This window comes from Furipterus horrens, unplaced genomic scaffold, assembly GCF_987537825.1.
Source record: "Furipterus horrens unplaced genomic scaffold, mFurHor1.1.pri manual_scaffold_1, whole genome shotgun sequence".
NCBI lineage: Eukaryota > Metazoa > Chordata > Mammalia > Chiroptera > Furipteridae > Furipterus > Furipterus horrens.
This window is the reverse complement of record NW_028327171.1, coordinates 80,762,199-80,777,376: the sequence shown is the minus strand read 5'-3', so window position 1 is coordinate 80,777,376 and position 15,178 is coordinate 80,762,199.

The window sequence follows — 15,178 nt, the reverse complement described above, 5'->3', positions numbered from 1 at the left end:
ACAAGTAGTCTTATGAATGTATATTTTTATTTTTATTTGTGGTAAAGCTAGAATTGGAATTGCTCGGTTATATGGTAGGTGCTTGTATAGTTTTATAAGAAATTGCCTGTACTTTTCCAAGTAGTTGCATTTGTTTACATTATCACCAAAAATTGATTTTTTTTTATTTTACCTATGTGTGGTAAAATCAAACTTAAAATTTTAGCTGTTTATGAAGGGGCAAATCTTGTGATATATCACTATGGTTTGAATTAGAATTTCTCTGATGTCTTAATGATGTTAAGCAATTTTTAAAATTTGTTTTTGACCATTCTTGTATCGTTCTTGTGAAGCATTTATTCAAAAGGTTTTTCAGTTTTGCCAAGTTTCAAGAGTTGATAATATATTCTAGATGAGCAGATGTTTTTAAACTTAATGATAACCAATTTCTCAATCTCTCTTTTATGTTTATTGCTCTGTGATCTATTTTAAAAAAACCTTTTTATTCTCTTTAGTCAAAGATACTTTATGTTTTCTTTTATAAGTTCATAGTTTTAGTTTTTATGCACAAATAGAACTGATCCTAAGTTAAAGTTGATATAAAATATGAGGAATATGTGAAAGTTAAATATTTTCAAATAAACATTAACTTTTTCTTGAAAAACAGGAAAAAATAGGAAAAACTATTTCTCATTGGACAATTTTACAGCGTTGTCAAAAATCAGACTTATAAGTCTGGGTTCAATTCTGGGTTCTTTATCTGTTGATCCTCATGTCAGTAACATACTGTCTGGATTATGGTGCTTTTGTATGATGTCTTAAAATAAGGTATATAAAACATAAAATTTATTCTTTTTGAGGAATACTATTTATATTCTATGTCCTTTGCATTTCATACACATTTTATATTAAAATTTGAACTTGCAAAAGAAAAGTTCTGCTGAAATGATTTTGGAATTGCTTTTAATAGATACAGAAAGTTGCAGAGAACTGATTGCTTGACAATATTGAATTTTCTAATTTATTATCATGTATATATCTCTATTTTCTATTTTTTTTAAATTTTGTTCCCAGGAGGAGGATTGTGCAGCTTCCACTTACTCCTCTGTCATCTTGTATCCCTCCATCAGTAATATTTTGTAGTTCAGTGCAGATATTGCACTTCTTAAAAAATCAGTTCCTGGTTACTTTGGCTTTGATGCTATTGTAAAAGGATTTTAAAAAATATTTATTATTCAGTTCTTTGTTGTAGGTATGAAGAAATGGAATAGATTTATATATTTTAACTTTGCTGCTTTTTTTCTAAATTTTCTCAGTACTTTATGTAAATACATGAGCATAATGTATACAAATATACCCTAAAATCATGGACAAGAATGTTCATAGTAGCACACTTTTGTAATAGCTAAAAATGAAACCACCCACATATTCATCTACAGAAGAATGGATAAATGCATTGTTATATAATAATTGGGATATGATGCAGTAATAAAGTTGAATGAAATACTACATATAAAAACATAGATAAACCTCCCAAATTTTTGAGTGAAATAACTTTTGAGATGCAAATAATTTTATTTACAAAAGGGGACCCAAAAACCATAAGTTATTTATAAAAAAATGTGTATTTAACCTTACGTTTAAACTTCAGTCACCTTCAAAGTACTCTCCATTTGATGCCATACACCTATTGAGATGCTTTCTCCACTACTCAAAACAGTGTTTTTAATCTTTATTTTCTTTATTTTTTAAGTATATATTTATTGATTATGTTGTTACAGTTGTCCCAATTTCTATTCCCTTTGCTCCTCTCTGCCCAGTACCCCAACCCTATCAATCCCACCCCCTTAGTTCAAGTTCATGGGTCAAGCATATAAGTTCTTTGGCTTCAACCTTTCCAATATTATTCTCAACTTCCCCCTGTCTATTTTGTACCAACCAATTATGCTTCTTAATCCCTGCACCATTTCCCCATTTCTCCCCCTTCCCCCTCCCTGCTGATAGCCCTCCAAATTATCCCCATACCTATAATTCTGTTTCTATTCTGTTTTGCTTAGTTGGATTTTGTTTTTATTTTTTAGATTCAGTTGTTGACAGTTGTGAGTTTGTTGTCATTTTAGTGTTCATAGTTTTGATCTTCTTTTTCTTAAGTCCCTTTGACATTTCATGTAATAATAGCTTGGTGATGATGAACTCCTTTAGCTTTACCTTGTCTGGGACGCACTTTATCTGCCCTTCCATTCTAAATGATAGCTTTGCTGGATAGAGTAATCTGGGTTGTAGGTCCTTGCTTTTCTCACATCGAATACTTCTTGGCAATCCCTTCTTGCCTGCAAAGTTTCTTTGGAGAAATCAGCTGATAGTCTTATAGGCACCCCTTCGCAGGTAACTTTCTGCTTTTCTCTTGCTGCTTTTAAGATTCTCTCTTTATCTTTCATCTTTGGCATTTCAATTATGATGTGTGTTGGTGTGGTCCTCTTTGGGTCCCACTTGTTTGGGACTCTCTATGCTTCCTGGATTTGCATGTCTGTTTTCTTTCCCAAATTTGGGAAGTTTTCCTTTATTATTTTTTCACATTAGTTTTCTATTTCTTGCTCTTCCTCTTCTTCTGGCACCCCTGTGATTCAGATGTTGGCACGTTTTAACTTTTCTCAGAGGTTCCTAAGCCTCTCATTTTTTCCCATTTTTGTTTCCTCATTCTGTACCAGTTGACTGTTTTTTCCTTTCTTACGTTTCAAATCATTGATTTGAACTCTGGTTTCTTTCCTTTCACCATTGGTTTTGTGTGAATTTTCCTTCATTTTTATTTAGCATAGGTTTCACTTCTTCCCTTAGGCATTTGCTATACTTAAGCATATCTGTCAAGCCTGTGAGCATCTTTATCATCAGTGTTTTGAACTCTATGTCTGTTAGGTTGGCTATATCCTTATTGCTTAGTTCTCCCTCTGGAACCTTGATCTGTTCCCTCTTTTGAGCCATACTTCTCTGTCTCTTCAACTTGACAGGCTCCTATGTTTGTTTGCCCCTGTGTCTTAGGTAGAGCTGTCGTTCCCCTTACATTTAAGGAGTAGAGTCATAGATATTCGTAAGTATGGGGCAGCCCATTTCACTGCATTGTGGTGCTGTATTTGGTGATGGTGGGGTATGAGAGGGAACAATGCCGCTTGCTCAGCACTTGCCCTTTTTCTAGGCACTTTTCCTGCTTCTCATATGGGACTGGCGCTTCTCTAGCTGTTGCCCTGGCCATTGTTTCCAGAGTGAGTGGGTCTGCAGATGTTCTAGGACCGTGGGGGCCCTTTAAACAAGTGGACTGTGCTGTGAAACTGGCAGTTTCTTCCTCTGCTCCAACCCCCAATGGTTTTCACAGCCAAAAGCAATGAGGCTTTATTTTCCCTGGCACTGGAACTGTGAGCTGCGCGGTTCAGCCTGGTGCTAGTAGTGCTCCCCAGGTGTCCCTCCTTGCTTTTAAAAATGTATGACTGTGCTTTCTGCTGGCCCACTGCTGCCACTGCTGCCATCGCTGCCACCCTGCCACTGCTACTGATGCCACACCACATCATCTCCACCCTGGCTCCGCCCTTCCTACCTTTCTGGGTGAGTATTTCTTCTTTATATCTTTGTTTGTTGGACTTCCATGCAGCTCAGTTTTTTGGAGCTTCTGGTTGTCTCTAGTTTTAAGACAGTTGAATTCCTTCTTAGTTGTGGAGGGAGATACAGCGTGTCTATATAGGCCTCCATCTTGGCCTGAAGTCCTCAAAATAGTTTTTAAACTTGTCAATTTGATGCCTTTTAGTCCTTCTGCTGTTTTTTGTTTCACCTTTCCCCATCAGCAAAATGTTTCTCTTTGAGAACTTTTTCACCTGGGAAGACAATAAAATGTCACTTGAGTTGAGATGGGGTGAATAGGGATGGTGGGGCATCTGTGTCAAGCTGTTTTTGGTCAAAAACTGCTGAAAACTCAGCGTGGTGTGGGCAGGTGTGCTGGTAAATCACCCATCATGAAATGGGCAAATATGTTGAAAGAGTAAAAAAATTTGCTGAAGCCTAATGCAGCCTCTCAGAACAATGCCAGCTTGTTCACTCATACAGACAGATGGGTTCCTAGAATACTCACCTAGCTGGGGAAGCCTGTACTACAAGGCATGTACCCTGCAGAAGATAATTTTGTTCTTGAGGGGCTCCTCTTTATATGTGAAATTCAAAGGCAGATAAAACAAACCTCTGATGTTAGAAGTAACAATATAATTAAACTCTGAAGAGGAAGGAGGGCGGTAATTGGAGAGATTACATGAGCAGCTCCTGAGATATAAGTAATGGTCTACTTAGTATCATGTTTGGGGCTTAAATTGTCTATATTAGTTATGTTATAACTTGTGTATATGAACACTTGTTATTTGTATACTTTTTATGTGCTATATTTCAATTAAAAAGTTTACCTTTAAAAAAACTCTTTCTACTTTTGTTAATTCTCACCTGAGGAAGGGGAGAGGGAGGGAGAGAATCATCCATCATTTGTCACCCTGCCTCCTGTATGCATCCTGACCTGGGTCTGAACCCACATCCTGGGATTGTGTACTGACCAGGAATTAAATGCACAAACTTTTGGTGTATGGGAGGATGCTGCAACCAACTGAGCCACTGGCTAGGGCCCTACTTATTTTTACAGATTTTGTAAACCAAAGTATTAGAATTCAGTATTGTTTTAGAAAAAAGCTATATTCAGTCACGTATTGAAGAAGATTTAAACTGTAGTGATATAATGATGAATGACTCAAATATAACAACTGCTGAACCAAAAGATTTAACAATACTCTAAAAATAAGAAGGAAAAATTTACCTTAAAAATACTTAATCAAGTGCTTACTAAATATATATTTTTTTGCTTATGAAGTAAAAGTAATTTTGTTTACTGGATCACTAATACTTTCTGGGTGATTTATAGTTTTTAAATAATTCATAATTTTCAAATAAAAAATTCAACCATATGAAACATGTATAAATAATAATTGGGCTGTACACATGAACGATGTAGAGTAAACAAGTATTGCCTCTATGGTTTTTCATTATCTTTTAAATCTTTTTAAGTCATTTAATGCATTGCCTACTGATTGGGTAGAACAGATAAGTAATTGTCTAAGGTGACCAATAAAAAGGCTTCTAAAACATCAGGGGAATAGGTTAAAATATAGTGCTCTTTAACTGTAGTTTTTAGAAGCACTTTTAAAATTTAACTAACAACACAAATCTGAAAATGCTTCAGCTTCAGTAAAAAACATACACATCTACACACATATAAAAAGGAATAATTAGGCATTACAGAAAATTGTGAAATGTTTACTTGTTTTTTTCATATTTTCGATGAACCAATCATGAGTTGATAATTAAATTTGTTTCTTAATAAAAGTTTAAAGAGAGATTGATTTTTCCATTATTAGATAATATGGAATATAGTCAATATAATATTGAAAATAATTAGAGAATATCTATTTCAAAATAAACATAATTATCAGCTGTCCATGACACTGATCTACAGGTTTTCATATCACACATTTATTTTTTAATTATTTAAATTATATTTTATCGATTATGCTGTTACAGTTGTCCTTATTTTTCCCCTTTTGCCCCCTCTGCTCAGCACCCCTCACTAGCTGAGGCAAGCCCCCTACCATTGTTTATGTGCATGAGTCATGCGTATAAGTTCTTTTGCTACTTCATTTCCTATACTGTACTTTACATCCTCATGGCTATTCTGTAACTACCTATTTGTACCTCTTAATCCTCTCACTACTTTATTCATTCCCCTATACCCCCTTCCCATCTGGCAACCATCAAAACACTTTCTGTATCCATAATTCTGTCTCTGTTCTTCTTATTTGCTTCATTTGCTTTTTAGATTCAATTGTTGATAGATATGTATTTTTTGCCATTTTATTGTTCATAGTTTTGATCTTCTTTTTCTTAAATAAGTCCCTTTACTATTTCAGATAATAATGGTTTGATGATAGTGAACTCCTTCAGTTTTATTCTTCTCCGGGAAGCACTTTATCTGCTCTTCAACTCTAAATGATAGCTTTGCTGGATAGAGCAATCTTCACTATAGGTCCCTGTTTTTCATGACTTTGAATATTTCTTGCCAATCCCTTCCAGTCTGCAAAGTTTCTTTTGATAAATCACCTGACAGTCTACTGGGGAGGCCCCTGTTGGTAACTAACTGCTTTTCTCTTGCTGCTCTTAAGATTCTGTCTTTATCTTTTACCTTTGGCATTTTAATTATGATGTGTCGTGGTGTGGGTCTCTTTGTATCCATCTTTTTGGGACTTCTGTGCTTCCTGGACTTGCGTGTATATTTCCTTTACCAAATAGTTTCAGTATTTTTTCATAAAGATTTCTAATTTTTTGCTCTTTTTCTTCTCCTTTTGGCACCCTTGTGATATGAATGTTGGAATACTTGTAGTTGTCCCAGAGGCTGCTTACACTATTCTTGTTTCTTGTATTATTTTTCTTCTTGTTCTGATTTGTTTGTTTGTTTGTTTTAGTTCCTTATGTTGCCTATCACTGATATGATTCTCTGCTTCATTCACTCTGCTGTTGTATCCATGTAAATTATACTTTTTTCAATTAGTGTATCCTTCATTTATGACTGGATCATTTTTATGCTGTTTAGGCCCTCACTAAGTTCCTTGAGCATCCTTATAACTAATGTTTTGAACCCTGCATCTGATAGATTGCTTATCTCCATTTTGTTTAGTTCTTTTTCTGGAGTTTTTATCTGCCCTTTCATTGGGCCATGTTTCTTTGTCTCCTCATTTTGGCAGCCTCCCTGTTTTTTTCTCTGTATTAGGTAGAGCTGCTTTGACTCCATGTCTTGGTAGCATGTCCTAATGTAGTAGGTGATGTAAGGCTCAGTGGCACAGCCTTCCATATCACCCAAGCTGGTACTTGAGGTGCACCCTCTGTGTGGGCTGGGTATACCCTCCTCTTGTAGTTGAGCCTTGATTATTGTCGGCCAGTCAGTAAGAGGCCTTTAGCCAGGCTATTTAGCTGCAAGGACTGGCTGTGACCACTTACCACCACCCTCTGCCCTCCGTGATGGATCAGCTATGTGGAGGCAGGGTGGTGATGCACTGATGTTGTCTGTAGTTGTCCACTGGGTGTGTAGGCTCTGGGATTTCCCAGTAGTGCAGGCCAAGTCATCCCCAACCTGTGTTTTTCCTGGGGCTTCATGGATTAAAATTATAGGTAATGGAGTATGGTTGGCTTTCTCAGAAACTGATACATGGACACTCTAGGAATTTGAATTTGGGGAACCTTGCCAGGACTTCAAATCCTGTATCATAGAAAGTTGATAAACTCTCACATATCCAGTTTTATATTACACCACCCTTGTTCCAATGCCTCATTCTCCTGGCTCCTGTTGGTACAAATTAGCCAGAACCCACAGCTTGTAGAGTTTATAATATCTCTTCTATACCAGACCAGTTCTTCCCCAGTCAGGTCATGCTAGTGATTGGTTTGGTGGCCAGGAGGGCAGGTGAAAGCAGATCCTTGAGTGGGCATTTGGTAAGACACATACATACCCATTTGAAGTTTTACAGTAATCTTCAAGAAGGGTAGTGTGTGTTTTTTTGTTTTGTTTTGTTTTTTAATGAGAATGATTTAGCCATTTCTATACCCTAAAAGACTCAGGAAAATCTCAAGAACATTTACTCGGAATGTTAATCCCAAAGTTTCCATTCCTTCCTTACGAGGGTATTAATATTGAGCACATCCCAAAATTCTGATTTCAGCATTTTCTGAATGTCTGCTACTTAGGATTGTGTCCTGATCTTGGCGCATACTTTAGCTGCCTTCAGGCTACACTATGTCGAGGTTACTTCAAATGCTGTCATGAAGGCCCTCTGGCCTGACTTCTAATTGCATAAACTCGTGATTTTCTCTCTTCAAAGTACAAATAGACTTAGCAATAGGCATCTAATTAACCAGTTCTAAAATTTATTATTTACCCTATACCTCTCTAATGTCAAATATAAGAGAGTCCATTTCATTCTACTCACCCATTTCACTGCAGATAAAAATATTAGCAATTACTTTCTACAGGATGTTAAGAAACATCATTACCCCACTATGGAGAAGTGGCATTCTCATTTTCACTAGCTGGTGAATGATGAAACTCCAGAATCCTTAGAATCTGCTTCTTAGGGCCATTCTTGGTACTAACTGTCTTATATTGAGTTATCTAGAAGCAGTTGTGGATACAAAGATTTGGGAGCAAGATTTATCAAGTTTTTGCTCTAAGGAGAAAAGGTTTACATAAAGAAAGCAAGATGAAGCAAGGGAGAGGTAGGAGACCTGCACAAAAATGTGGCCTCAGTTGGAATCTAAATTGCATGAATTGCAACACAAGTTGATCTCGTCTTGAGGCAAGTGGAAAAAAAAATTTGTAGTCCTTTTTGTCAGTCTTGGCTGTGGGCTTCCCCTGAGTGCACAAAACCTCTGGGGTGAAGCAGCTTCTATTTTGCCAAGGGCAATTTTCCAAAAGTGGGAAAATCTATGAGCCACCAGCAGTCAATATTCGCAAGAGCTGTAAAATGGGTATACAGCTCAGAGAAGGAGACTGGTAACTGCTACAAGTGAGTTATAGCAAGAGTGAACTGTTAAATTTGAAACTGATATATAATTTCATGACTTGCAAATTATCTGGTAATTGATATTTCAATATTTCATTTTATCAAAAAATGATACAAAATATTTATATTGGATATGTTCTATTATCTCTCAATTAAGATACTCTAAATATGATATAATAAAATTTTCTTATTTTTATGACCCAATATTAATTCCTTACATTATAATTAGCAATAAGTAATATTATTTAATTTTAGTAGATGGCTAAATCATTGGTGATAACACTTGAAATTGTTTATCATGAGTATAAAATCAAATATTCTTCATAATGAAAAATTAACATGAAATCAAAAGAAGAATATTCTATTAAAGTTATACTTGTATAATTTTTCCTAATGATTGTATTTGAAAATCATATTCTCTAATGTCTAAGGTTTATGCTAAGATAAACCACCTATAAAATATAATATATAAATGAGGTTACATATAAATCTTTGGAAAATTTTCTGGAATAACTAATAAAGAAGCAATATAGAGGCTGGACTTTTATAAGCTCGTCAATCAGGCTCAACTGTCTATAGGTAGGAGTTCCTAATAACAACTTCTGTCAGTATCCTGATGGATTTCACTGGATTTTACTTATTATGAGAGACTGACAAGATCCCCTATTGTGAATGAAGGTCCTTCTTTTCCACTAGATTTATCAAGCTGGCACTCATTTCCAAAATCACACCACTCATTATTTTATTCATACACTGTTCACTCATTTGTGTTCCCAGAAGAGGAACAATTTCTAACAATAAAAGAAATCCCCCGAAATGGTGATAAAAGTATACATTTTTATAGTACTGTACAGTGTTTCAACCACTGTCACATTTTTACTCTCATTTGTTTTTTGCAATTCTACTATGAAGTTGGCAGGGATTACTATGTCTGGGTTTTTAGTTTGTTTTATGTTTTTTTAATTGTTTTTGCTGAAACACAGAAATTCAAAAGAATTTAGATTCAAAATAAAACCCTAGCCCATTTCCTGATATCTCCAAAGCACTTTAACATTTATAATGTTATAGTGTTTTCTCTTCATTACAACAAAGCATTTTATAAATACATGTCTTTTAAAAATTATAGCTTTATTTTCATATTTTAAATAAAATATATCAATCACATAATTCTAGAGGTTTATTAACACTTACAAAGTTAAGTAAGAGCCATTTAATGACAGTTTTACTAATTACTGTCTTTTCAATTGTTAGCCATGGAACTTAGATTTGGCCGAGTATTTTAGCAATGGAATAATACCTAGTAGAGTGACCCAAATTCAGGAAACAAGCTTAAAGTTTGTGGCAATACAATTCAAAATACCTTCCCAACATGAAATGGCTTAATATAGTTACTCTTCGATTTACTGTGCAGAGCTGTTGTATCAGCTGCTTAAGTCAAAGATCACCAAGTGGCTTTCCCTCCCCTCTAACAGGGAGGCAGCAGGTGCAAAGATCAACTTCTTCTCCTGATGTGGAAATATGGCATTCAGCAGAGTAGGCAGGGACACAAATCAAACAATAATTGTCAAGAGCTTCTGCCCTACAGAATAACTGCCAACCTCTCGCACTCCTCAGATTCTAACCTCTTCACCTCCAGCTTGCTTTATCTTCCTGTTCGTTTTGATCTTTAGGAATGATTCCCACAGTGAAGAACAAATAGCAAGGGTTCAAGAAAATAAGTGAATGAGATAGATTTTTTACTGCCCATTAGAAATCCATATGGTTCTAAGAGTCTTCTATTTAGGCAGTATCATAGGCAAAAAGGGAAATCTGAAGGAGTTAACACCAGTTTCATTATGTGGAAGCTGGTTTGTATTTGAGGCTTTGTGCTTATGCCCATCCTGGGCCTCGGTACTTTATAATCGCCTAAAGTTCCAATATAAAAAGCACATTGCTGCAGGGAGACGTGTCAGCTTCCCTTACACAGCCTGTCACTTCCTTTCCTGGGAAACATAATAATTAAGATGTCTGATATAACTGCTTCTGCCAGAAATATTTTTAGATTTCAGCCCATTTCAAGAAACTCTGAATTCAATAAGAGAATTATTAAATACTGCATGGCAAACTACGGAAAGTACTCTTGCAGGTTTGTTCTGTCAAAAGGAACAGATACTTCATCTAAATTTCTTGACAGTAAGTAGAGAAATACTTAGACTTGAATTAAAAATAAAAGAATTGGCAGCTGTTTGATTAAAATAAAAGCAGATGAAATGGGAGAGAAATATGCACTCTAATCACAAAGCAGTTTTTCAATCCAAAAGACTGGTGCAGTGTTTAAGGTAAAATGACGTTGTCCTGTCTTCAAATAAATTCAATCATCTATTCTTATTATCCATATTACTCATAAACAAACTACTTATCATAGTGTGGGGGAACTGGTGAGGATGCTATTCAGTATCCATTTGCTTTCAACTATCAGAGGAAGCGATGCATGACATTTGTATGGTAAATTATTTTCCTGGAAATATGATAAAACTATGTCTGCTGCATTTAAATGATTTACCTTGTAATATGTTTAATTTAAGAGGAATACTTTTATATAGTTAAAAGAAAGATTTGAATTCAATAGATTAAAGTAATTTAAAAGGGGGGAGGGATAAAGTACGCTTTAAAAATAAATTCCATATGTTTGACTTTCTTCAGTTTTTCTTAATAAAGCTCTTATTATGGACTGAGGTGAACTTTTTATTTCTTTGGTTAAGTTTATTTCTAGGTACTTTATTTTTCTTGTTGCTATATTAAATGGGTTTTTTTTCTAGTTTCTATCTCTGATATTTTATTGTTGGTGCACAGAAATGCCTTCGATTTCTTAGTATTGACTTTGTACCTTCTATCTTGCCAAATTCACTCATGTCAGGTAGTTTATTAGTGGAGTCTATAAGGTTTTCTGTGTACACTATGATGTCATCTGCAAATAATGACAGTTTTATTTCCTCTTTTCCAATTTGGATGCCTTTTCTTTCTTTTTCTTGTCTCATTGCTGTGGCTAGAACCTCCAACACTATGTTGAATAGGAGTGGGGACAGTGGACATCCTTGTCTTGTTTCTGATCTCAGGGGGAATGCTTTCAGTTTTTGTCTGTTGAGTATGATATTGGCTTCAGGTTTCTGGTATATAGCCTTTATTATGTCAAGGTATGCTCCCTCTATTCCCATTTTGCTGAGAGTTTTCATCATAAATGGGTGTTGTACTTTATCAAATGCTTTTTCTGCATCTATTGATATAATCATGTGGTTTTTGTCTTTCATTTTGTTTATGTGGTGTATTACATTTATTGATTTGTAAGTATTGAATCATCCTTGCATCCCTGGGATGAATTCCACTTGATCGTGGTGTATGATCTTTTTAATATATTGCTGGATCCTGTTTGTCAATATTTTGTTGAAGATTTTAGCATCTATGTTCATCAGCAATATTGGCCTGTAGTTTTCTTTCTTTGTTGTGTCTTGACCTGGTTTTGGAATTAGGGTAATAATAATGGCTTCATAGAAAAAGTTTGGGAGTTTTCCCTCTTCTTGAATTTTTTGGAATAGTTTGAGAAGGGTGGTCATTAGTTCTTCCCTAAATGTTTTGTAAATTCACCTGTGAAGCTATCTGGTCCAGGGCTTTTGTGTGCTGGGGGTTTTTTGATTACTACTTCAATTTCCTTCTTCATTACTGGTCTGTTGAGACTCTCTACTTCTTCTTGATTCAGTTTTGGAAGATTATATGTTTCTAGATATTTGTTCATTTCATCTAGGTTGTCAAGTTTATTGTCATACAGTAGTTTGTAGTAATTTCTTACAATCCTTTGTATTTCTTTGATATCGGTCATGATTTCTCCTCTTTCATTTCTGATTTTGGTTATTTGGGTCCTCTCTCTTTTTTTCTTGATGATCCTGTCTAAAGGCTTGTTGAATTTGTTTATTTTTTCAAAGAACCAACTCCTACTTTTGTTGATCTTTTGAATTGTTTGTTTAGTCTCTACGTCTTTTAATTCTGCTCTGATCTTGATGATTTCCTTCCTTCTACTCGCCCTGGGCTTTGTTGTTGTTCTAGTTCTTGCAGCTATAGGGTTAGATTTTTTATTTGAGATTCTTCTATCCTTTTCAAGTAGGCCTGTATTGCTATGAACTTTCCTCTCAGGACTGCTTTTGCTGTGTCCCACTGGTTTTGGGTTGTTGTGTGTTGATTATCGTTAGTTTCCAGAAACTTTTTGATTTCTTCCTTGATGTCATTGTTAACCGATTCATTATTTAATAGCATGTTAGTCATTCTCCATGAGTTTGAATGTCTTTGAGTTTTTTCCTTGAGGTTGATTTCTAGTTTTAATGCATTGTGGTCTGAGAAGATGCTTGATATAATTTCAATTTTCTTCAATTTGTTGAGGCTTGTTTTGTGTTCTACCATATGGTCTATCTTTGAAAATGTCCCATGTGCATTTGAAAAGAATGTATATTTTGCTTCTTTGGGGTGAAAAGTTTTATATATGTCAATTAGGTCCATTTGGTTTAGTGTGTTGTTCAGTGCTTCAATATCCTTGGTGTTTCTTTGCTTTGAAGATCTGTCCATTGTTGATAATGGGGTATTAAAGTCCCCTACTATGAGTGTGTTGCTGTTTATATCTTTTTTTTGTAGTCTTCTGGTATTTTCCTTACATATTTGGGTGCTTCTATTTTGGGTGCACATGTGTTTACCAGGGTTATATCTTCTTGATGGATTGTTCCCTTAAGTATTATGAAATGTCCTTCTTTGTCTCTTTTCATGGCCTTTGCTGTGAAATCTGTTTTGTCTGATATAAGTATTGCTACCCAAGCTTTGTTTTTGTGTCCATTTGCCTGAAATACTTTTTTCCGTTACTTCACTTTCAGTCTGTGTAAATCTTTTGTTTTGAGGTGTGTCTCTTGTAGACAGCATATATGTGGGTCATGTTTTTGTATCCATTTCTCTACCCTATGTCTTTTGATTCAATCATTTAATGCATTTACATTTAAGGTTATTATTGACAGGTATTTATTCATTTCCCTTTGTATCTGTGTTCCTCTCCCTCTCCCTTTTCTTCTTTTTCTTAAAGCATTCCCTTTAGCATGTCTTGCAATGCTGGTTTGGTGGAGATGTATTTTTTTAGTCTTCCTTTGTCTGATAATCTCCTTATTTCACCTTCCATTTTGAATGAGAGCCTTGCTGGGTAGAGTAGTCTTGATAGTAGTCATTTGTTTTCATTGCTTGGAATATTTTTTGCCATTCCCTTCTGGCTTGTAGTGTTTCTGTTGAGAAATCAGTTGATAGCCTTATTGGAGCCCCCTTGTATGTTATTTGCTGTTTTCTTCTTGCTGCTTTTAGGATTCTTTCTTTGTCTTTAAATGTTACCATCTTAACTATGATGTGACGTGGAGTGGACCTTTTTGGGTTCACCTTCACTGGGACCCTCTGTGCTTCCTGGACTTGCATGACTTTTTCTCTTATCAAGTTAGGAAAATTTTCTGTTATTACTTTTTCAATCAGGTTTTCTATCCCTTGATCCTCTTCTCCTTCTTGTATCCCTATGGTTCTAATGTTATTTCATCTCATGTTGTCCTGCAGTTCTCTTAAATCCTCTTCATTCTTTTTAAATCTTTTTTCATTTTGTTGTATTTTCTGAGAATTTTTTTCTACATTCTCCTCTAACTCATTGATCTTATCATCTGCTTCATTTAGCCTGCTTTTGATTCATTCTAGTGTGTTCTTCAGTTCATAAATTGTATAATTCATTTCTTCTTGGTTCTTATTGATAGTTTCTATGTCCTTTTTTATGCTGCTGTAGTTCTCCATAAGTTCCTTGTAGCTTCCCTGGCGTTCTTTGTAGTTTCCCTGGAGTTGTTTGTAGTTCCCCTGGAATTTGTTATAGTTTTCTCTGAGTTTTTCAAGTTCATTGAGCTTCTTTATAACCATTCTTTTGAATTCCATGTCCAATAAATTGCTTGCTTCTGTTTCATCTAGCTGTCTTTCTGGGGATACTTCTTTTCCTTTCATTGGGAGGTTGTTTCTGTGTCTCTCCATGTTGTATGCTTCTTGTTTGTTTTTACTTTTTTGATTTGTCTGCTTTGATTTCCTGCTTTCTTGGTATGGGATTCTGCTTAGGAGACCTGGGTAATTCAGTGGTGCAGTCTCTTTGATCTCTTGAGCTTGATGCTCTTGGGATGCCCTTTGTGTTGTTTGTTTAAGCTGTCTATGTATATTTCAGTTACTCTTTGGTGGATCCTTCCCTCTGGCTAGTTTATTGAGAGTCACTGTGCCCACCTTGTCTTGAGTTCTTTTGTGGAGATGCTGTTAACATAAACACATAACCCAGGCAAGAAACCCACACCCTCACAAATATCCCCCACCCACAATCACACTATCAGTAGCAAATGAGCCAGTATTAATATAGATGTAAAGAGGTTAAGACTATTATACTATATGCATAACTGATAAGAGTTATTTTAACTGATAAAGAGATGAATTTTGAGAGGGAAGATGATAGAATAATAATAGTAGCAAGTAAGGTCAAGGCTGAGCGAGACAGTAGATAGTAT